Raw genomic sequence first — 8,558 nt, 5'->3', positions numbered from 1 at the left:
TACTCACCCATTTTCTGCCATAACACTAAACTGTTTAGAACCATGGACTGTCTCTTTTCATCAAGATCCATGGCGGGGAGCCACGAAGAAGGCCTTCACCTACAGAGCCGCAGCCTAATCTCTCATAGAAGGCCTCTCTGCTCTCCTAGTCACAACTGCCACCAAGCCTGCCTCTGCCAAGCTGAGGACAATCGCCCTGTGAGACAAGCTGGAGTTCCCCTTTCCTCCCCAGCCCCGAACTAGATGCTGCCACCAGCCCATGGACACCCGACTCCATTCTTTGCTCTCTGTGACTCCCAGTGTCACCTGGATGTCCAAGAATCTGAGAAACACAGGTCCCTGTCCTCTTTGCAGGCCCTAGTACCCCCATACCAGCTCTGGCTTTCCCACACCTCAGACTGCACTTTCCCACCCCTGGAGCAGTGCCTTGGAGTTTCTGAACAGCCTTGCACCTGCCCCGGTGCAGCATGGAATAAGTACAGTTAAACTCCCCATGTCCCGCCTCCCCAAGTGACCATATCCTGTGACAGGGTGGACATGGGCCTACAGGGTGACTCTGAAGGTGCCTTTCAAAGGATTACAATATAAGGGAAAACCATGGGTCTTAGTGCTGCACTAGACTCTAGAGGGTTGGGATGTGTCTTTTACTGTAAGTTGAATTTCTGGTGAGATTCCTAGAAAATCACAGGTTTGTAGCTAGAAACCGAGGAAAAGTCTTTCATACACGGGATGTAAGCACAGCTCCCAGCTGTCCTAAGGTCTTACCTGAAACATCTCTATAGGAGATGTAGCATCTCTGTCAGCAGCCCTCATAGCAGATGCTGACTGCCTCTCCGACAAACCAAAGACTTTGACCAAACTCCAGAGTGCAGAGTTCCCCCCACTTACACGTGGAGAAACTGAGGCACAGAGAGGGGTAACATGCCCAGAGGATCCTGCTGTAGAGCCAGATGTTTCTGTAGGAGTCCATGATCCCATATTTTTCCCTACCCTAGGCAGCTGCTGCAGCATTTTCAAGAGCACCGCTCAGGAATGGCTGAGTAACACAGTTCCTTAGCAGCCTAGTAATTGGGAGAATCCTGTTCTAGGAAGGCCAGCCTTCAAATTTCTCAGCACATGGGCCTTCAGAGCCTAGTGCTGGACGATATTGTAGAGCCTTTCCAAACTTATCAGAAAGCTGCAAAAACTATCTTCCTGCGATGGGAAGATGGCCCAGTGGTTAAAGCATTTGACCCAGGTTTGGATTCTCTAGAACCCGGGTAAATTCTGTGTGGACGTGGAGGCTGCCTGTAGTTCCAACCTTGGACAGAGGAGATAGAGATCCCCAGAGCAAGCTGGGGATGGAGACTAGCCTTATCAGTGGACTCTGGGATTGATTGAGAGACCCTGCCTCAATGAATAACACAGAGGAGTGAAGGAGGAAGATTGCTAGCATCAGCATCAGTCCTCCACGTGTACACATACACATTCAAACCTACACATGTGCAAACACATAAACACACGCGCACACGCGCGCGCGCACACACACACACAAAACTAAATTTAAAAACACCTCTTTTGCAAGCATTTAAGAATGTCGTTGTATCATCCTGTTAGGAATTTGAGCACTAAGGGACTGGGAAAGCTGATTCTTGCTTTTTCTAGCCCCTCCCCCCACCTTTCACACCCATGTCTTTGAGAAGCTGAAAGGCATGCGCAGATGTCAGGAGCTGCTCTCATCTGTGTGGTCACAGGCCCACCCCTCCGTTCCCATGGCAGCCTGGCACACACTGCCTGCACTTTTTTCCCCCCATACTGTAGTCTGTCTGGCAACTTGTCTGGCTCTCCCAACTGTGCTGTGAATGGCTGGCGGGCAAGGCTGGGCCAGTTTTCTACACCTGGCTGGGCACCTGGCCCAACATAGGTGTTCAGAGACCAGTGAATAGGAAGGTGCCCGTGGGAAAGATGGAGCAAGAGCTGAGAAGTAAGAGGACACACTGTGAACTGAGGCCTATGGACCAAGAGCATTTCTTGAGCACCTGCTGTATGCAAGTCGCCGTGCAGAACTCTGAGGAGACCAGCTTGTAAGACCCATATGCAGTTTCTAAACACTGAATGTAATTGGGGTTGTTTTTAAACTTAACGGCCCATGGGTGAGGTAAGTTGCATATAGCTTGTGGTGTATAGAATGTATGAGTGGGGTAGCAACACAGCCAGTGGCCTTGGGCCATGCAGCTCGCTCTACCCTAGCTAGCTATGTGGCCTTGATTTACACAAAAGGCTGGCTCTGTGCCCACTCTTTGCAGTGTTCAGCCCCAACCTGCAGCCTAGCATTGCTTCCTTTATTGAGTAAGAAGTATGTGGTGCCCCCAGTCTGCAGGTAGGCCCAGCCCTAGAGATAAATTAGGCCAGGGAAAGGGAGCAGAGGCTACGACCGCCTTATCTCAATGTCCACAGAGCATCCAGCAGGGTTAGGTCCAGGAGGCACGGGTCAGAGTGAAGAATGGGCTGCCTGCCATGGAACAGTGTCCACGAAGCTCAGCTGGGGACTGGGCAGACGGTTTCACAGCTAAACGCACTTGCTGCACGAGGATGAGAACCTGGGTTCAAATCCCAAGCCCCCATGTAGAAAGCTGGGAGTGGCAGCTGTAACTCCTGTGCTGCGGAGGGTAGAGACAGGAGGATTCCCCTGGGTAAAAACAAAGCTATCGCAGCTGTGAAGGACACCTGGGCAGATCCTTGAGGATCATAGTTGAGCCAAGGTGTGGCTAAGTAGGTGGCTGCTGGGTCACTGTCCACAGCACTGTGAGTTTTAGGGGGACTGGACCTGGGGAGAAACCCTGTTACTACTGTCCCTTTGTCCCTGACTCCCGTGACCACAGGACTTAGGCAGGGAGGTAGCACTTGACACAAAGCTGCTGCTATCAGTTACTTCCCACATTGCTGTGACTAAACGCCTGGCAAGAAGCACCTACAGGAAGAAAGGTTTGCTTTGGCTTATAGGCTGCCAGGAGGCCACGGCATTGGGAGCACGAGGCAGCTGGTCACATGGCATCTGAAGTCATGGACAAGAGCATGAACAGAAACTGGGTCAGGCCATAAGGTCACAAGGCCCAGTCTCAGTGGCCCACTTTCTCCAGTGAGTCTGCAACCCACAAACATTGTCTTAGTTTAGCTTTCATTGCTGTGAAGAGATACCATGACTGTGACAACTCTTATAAAGGACATTTCATTGAGACTGGCTTACAGTACAGAGGCAGGCAGATCTCTGAATTTGAGGCCAGCCTGGCCTTCCTCGACTTCCAGCAAGCCTGCTTCTTTCTGCTACTAAACACTCTCTTTACTAGAGACTCTTCCTCCCATGCTTCCTTGTTTCCTTGCTTTCTTTCTTTGATTTTTGCTTGTTTTGTTTTATTTTTCAAGACAGAGTTTCTCTGTGTCATCCTGGCTGACCTGTAACTCACTCTGTAGACCAGGCTGGCCTCAAATTCAGAGATCTGCCTGCCTCGGTCTTCGGAGAGCTGGGATTAAAGGCCGGCGCCGCCGCCTGGCTTAGAGTCTCTGGGACACTTAGATCCCTCTGTGCCTCATTGCTTCCTAGCAGCCCACGGGGTGTACGAGTGGCAGTCAGGATTGTGTTGCTGCCCTAACCTAGACAAGAAGGGGAGGGAGGCTCGGGGTGTCTTGTTGGGTGTCTTCCACTGGTGGCCATCACAGAATGGTTACTGACAAGATCAGAGGAAGCATATGTCACCTTTGGTTCTCTGTACCTTGTTGCCATCCTCAGCAGTTCAGTGGTGACAAGAGTAAATTGGCTCTCTTAGGAATGATCCCATGGAATAATTGCATGTAGAGTTGAGCGACTCTGGAGTTCAGGTCTGGCTTTCCTTTCTCAGATGCTTTGCCTCTCTCAGGATGCTCCCATCTCCATGCACCACCAAATGCAGGACATCCGACTCTCCTTTCTGCGTAGACAGCATGTCCTGCTCCAGGTCCATCCAGGTGCTCATGCCTTCAATAGCTCCTGCATCCTGGACTTTGGTGTTGGTAAGGATTGGTCCCGTTCTTTTCTGTTTAGGTACCAAAAATGTATATGAACATGTGTTTGCTTCCTCCTTACCACCTGTGGCATGGGGATATCTCCTTGAAGTAGTCTTTTAAAACTGTTCTCCTTTGCAGTAAGGAGATTAGCGTACCTAGAGTCCAAAGAAAAGCCTTCATTGTGAAATGAAGCTGTTCCATGGTATCTTTTAGAAAGCATGTGAGTGATGTTAAGGCCTAGGTAAAAGTTAAGGCCTAGGTGGATTTCCAAGTTCGAGGCCAACCTGGTCTACAGAGTGAGTTCCAGGACAGCCAGAGCTACACAGAGAAACCCTGTCTAGAAAAACCAAAAAAACAAAAACAAAAATAAAAACAAAACATGACTAATGCTGGCAAGGATAGGGGTAGAGGCACCTTTTATGCATAGCTAGTGGAAATATAAACAAGTTTACCACAACAGAAATCAATATGGAGGTTCCTCAAATAAGAAATAGAGCTGCCATATGGTTGAGCTGTTCCCTTCTTGGAAATAGAGCTGACGGCCTCTAAGTCACCAGACTTCACCCTTGCTCACCCTTGTTTGTTGCAATGCTATTCACTACAGCAGAGTTATGGAACCAGCCCAGGATGTCTGTTCATCAAGAGAAGAATGGATGCAGGACATGTTTCCATGGGAAGCAGCCAGCAGGGATGCGATGCTTCTGATTACAGCTAGACCTCACAGACTCTTTTCCCTGTTGCTGACAGTTGTACGAAAACCCAGCTCCCGGAGGATCGTGCGCCACCCGGTCTGCCTTAGAATGGAACGGTGCTTGTATTATCTACTTTTCCTTGTGCATATAGAGCGCATAGGGGCCTGCGGGTGTATGTCAGATGTCTTCTGCTCTCCACCTTGTCTGTCTGTCTGTCTGTCTGTCTGTCTGTCTGTCTGCTTGCTTGTTTGTTTGTCACACAGGGTCTCCCCCTGATCTCCGAAGCTCACTGATTGGCTACCCTGGCTGACCAATGAGCTCAAGGGATCTCTTTGCCTCTCAAGATGTGGCATGCATAGGACCTATTTTTCTCCCCCTGCCTGCCCCCCTTTTCCCTAGAACCTCATTCCTCAGAAAGGCGAACTTGAAGTAATTGTACGCAAGTTGCCACAACTTCTTGGTGAAGTTGGAGCTCCAAATAGAAATGTAAAATTCAGAGCAAAATAAAATTACTTTTGTTAGCACTTTGCCTAAGCTCCGCCCCACAGTTACCTGGCAACAGCTAGGTTGCCTGGCTTACTATAAAAGGGGCTGCTTGGTCCCCTCCTCGCCTCTTGCTCTTGCCTTCCTGCTCTGACTCTGTCCTCTTACCCCTCTTCCCATTCCCCATCCCCACATGCTCATAGTCAGCTTCTCTTCTCTCTTCTCTCCTCTCTCTCTCCTCTCTCTCTCTCTCTCTCTCTCTCTCTCTCTCTCTCTCTCTTTCTCTGCCTCTACTACCCTCTCAACTCCCCTCCCCATGCCCTGAATAAACTCTATTCTATACTATTCTAGTCGTGTGGCTGGTTCCTCAGGGGGAAGGGATGCCTCAGCATGGGCCCGCAGAGGCACCCCCTTCCCCTATACCTCACCACACATCCACCAAAACACATCCCCCCTCTCCTTATCTTTTAAAAAACAGAACAACTTTTCTTTTCACCAGAGTCAAGAGACAAATTGAGAGTAGCATGGGTCTGGGGGAAGGGCAGGGGCCTGGGCACTGCAGTGGTGGAAGACTTGAGTCTGAGTCAGATTGTTCTTGAGCCAGGGAACAGAAGATGTCTCAACCAGTGATGTGTTTGCCACACAAGCATAAAGAACCTAGTTTGGATACCCAGCACCCACTTAAAATGCCAGCTGTGGTGACACTAGTATTCATAGCTCTGAGGAGGTGAGACAGAAGGATCTCTGATCCTGGCTGGCCAGCCAGTCCAGCTGAGTCAGTAATCTCTGGGTTCAGAGCTCTAAAAAACAAAAAGAGATAACAAAAACATGCAAACAAAAACACAGAAGAACTGGGGAGATGGTTTGGTGGGTAAGGACACTTGTACAAACATGAGGACCTGGGTTTGCCTCCCCAGCACCAGTGTAAAAAGCAAGGCATGACTGTGGGTGCCTGTAACCCCAACATTGTGGGTGGGAGCAGATGGACCCCAGGAACATGCATCCATACACACATACACATACATGAATGTGTACACATGCAAGCAACATGTAATTTTAAAGTCTGTGCTATGTATGTCCATTTAAAACAGCTACAGACGCTGTTGCACTCCTGTTCTGTATTGTAGCGAGCTGAACCCAATGGACCTCAGAGGTTTATGGGGATTTTGTGGCAGGGAGGGACTTCTCAGAGTCTGAGTGCCCAGAATCCAGACAATCTGTGAATGCCAGCTGGCACAGGTTAATGCAGGTGTCCCTCTGGCCAGCAGGGGGCGCAAGTTCCCCGTGGCCCCGGGCCAGGCAGGCTCCCAGGAGTCTCTGGGTGGAGAAAGACAGCAAGAAGGCCTGAAGGCTGAGATTCTAGCATTTATTAATAACCCTCAAGGGGGAGTGCAAGTGTAACCACCCCCCACCAGGGTCAGCCCTAGCCCCAGCCCTGCGATGTCCTCCAGAGTCTTCCCCTGCTCTCCCCAAGCCTCTTCCTCATCTGTAATCTAGCAAAGGCCGGCAGGATTTCACGGCCATTATGGTTTTCCAAGGCCTCTTGGCCTGAGGGAGGCTTGGCCTCTGGTGTTTCTCAGGTTCTCCAAGCCTGTAAGCTATAGAGAGAACCCCATCAGTTAGGGCACAGGAAATGACAGATGTTGAAGAAGAATCATGATCCGAGAAATCAATCCAAATGTCCTCCATTACTAATGGAAATAAACAAATCGTAGACTCATCGTGTTGCGTGATGTTCTTTAACTGGTAAGAACTCTGTCTTGGGGCTGGGGGTGTGGCTCAGTTGGTAGAGTGCTTGTACAACATGACAAAGTCCTGGGTTCCATCTCCAGGACACATAACCAGCATGGCAGTGGTCATAGAACTGGAGGGGACGGGGCTGAGGGTGGGGGGATGGGATGAGAGGATCAGGTGTCCAAGGTCACACATGGCTTCCTTTTTGCTAATTTAATATTAGTTTCTTAATTTTTTAAAGATTTATTTATTTACTCTATGTATTTGAGTACACTGTAGCTGTCTTCAGACACACCAGAAGAGGGCTTCAGATTCTGTTAAAGATGGTTGTGAGCCACCATGTGGTTGCTGGGATTTGAACTCAGGACCTGTGGAAGAACAGTCAGTGCTCTTAACCGCTGAGCCATCTCTCCAGCCCCATACTTGGCTTCTTAAGGAAGCAGCCCCTGGGATATGTGAAACCCTGTCTCAAGGAAAAGCTGTCTCAGTGCTGGGGTCGGTACCAGCGTCTGCTGTTGTGGGTCCCTGGATGATGTGACTCTCCTTGACTTTGCCTCTTAGGTTCTGCATCTGTACCGCCCCATGCCTGGTGTCTAGAATGGCCTGATGCTCCATGAAGAGGGACGCGGCTGAGGGAGAGGAGAGTGTCGACATCACATTCAAATTTAGAAAGTGTTTGGAAGGAACAGTCTAAAAATGCTTGCCTGGAAGGGGAAAAATGCTCTGACAAAAAGCAAAAACGAGACATACTGGACCCTTGCTCCATTTAGACATCAGTGCGTATACCCATAGAACTGTAGTCTTAAGATTCATAATATCATAAATCTATGAGATGGTGCATCTTATAAGAAGAGGAGAGGAGGAGGGCAGGAGGGGAGGGATATACAGAAGAGGAAGGCAGCTAGATAAAGTAGGCCACATGAGCTCAGATGGCCTGGATTTTCCTCAGCCAGACTCTCACCCAGCTTAGAACTGGAGGAGGTAGCATTTCTTAGAATCTGTGCTCTCTGACTGAATTCCTCAGTTTATCCACTCATAGAATGGGCTGACGAATACAATCATTGTGTTCTCTGTGATGCCAGATGGAGCTCAGTGTGTGTGTGTGTGTGTGTGTGTGTGTGTGTGTGTGACTAACCCTGTGTCCAGGTCATTATAGGACTCACCAAGTGTGAACTTCCCTTCCTGTCCCCTAAGTCACATTGATGTGGGAAAGTCTCTGCTCTAGCTGTGAGCTAAAGAAGGGAGGGAGGGAGGGAGGGAGGGAGGGAGGAAGGAAGGAAGGAAGGAAGGAAGGAAGGAAGGAAGGAAGGAAGGAAGGAGAAAGAGAGCAGGCAGGCAGGCGGGCTTTGAGACAAAAGCCTTGTACTGTGCCTGTTTTTTCCCTGACACTTCGTAAGCAGTTGAAAGGTAGTGAATGGACAGGTGAGTGTTCTGCCTCTGCCCAGCTCCTCTCTGTCACTATGTGTGTCCAACCTCAGCCTGTGGACCACATGTGACCCAGGGCTAAGGAGAGCTACAAAAACTGCTCAACATAAACTCTCACTTCCCCTAAACAAGAGATTGTTTGAGATTTCCCCAAGGATTGCACAGCGAGCACTTTACCAACAGAGGGACCGCCCGAGCTACAGA

At 49.6% G+C, this 8,558-nt stretch overlaps 1 pseudogene; it reads right to left on the bottom strand.

Annotated features, from left to right (window-relative positions):
- Nucleotides 1–3,454: 3,454 nt before the first annotated feature.
- On the bottom strand, nucleotides 3,455–4,166 carry Gm3551 (annotated as a pseudogene).
- Nucleotides 4,167–8,558: the final 4,392 nt, after the last annotated feature.

This window comes from Mus musculus, chromosome 1, assembly GCF_000001635.26.
Source record: "Mus musculus strain C57BL/6J chromosome 1, GRCm38.p6 C57BL/6J".
In the NCBI taxonomy this organism is placed as follows: domain Eukaryota; kingdom Metazoa; phylum Chordata; class Mammalia; order Rodentia; family Muridae; genus Mus; species Mus musculus.
This window is presented reverse-complemented; position numbering and strand designations above follow the sequence as displayed.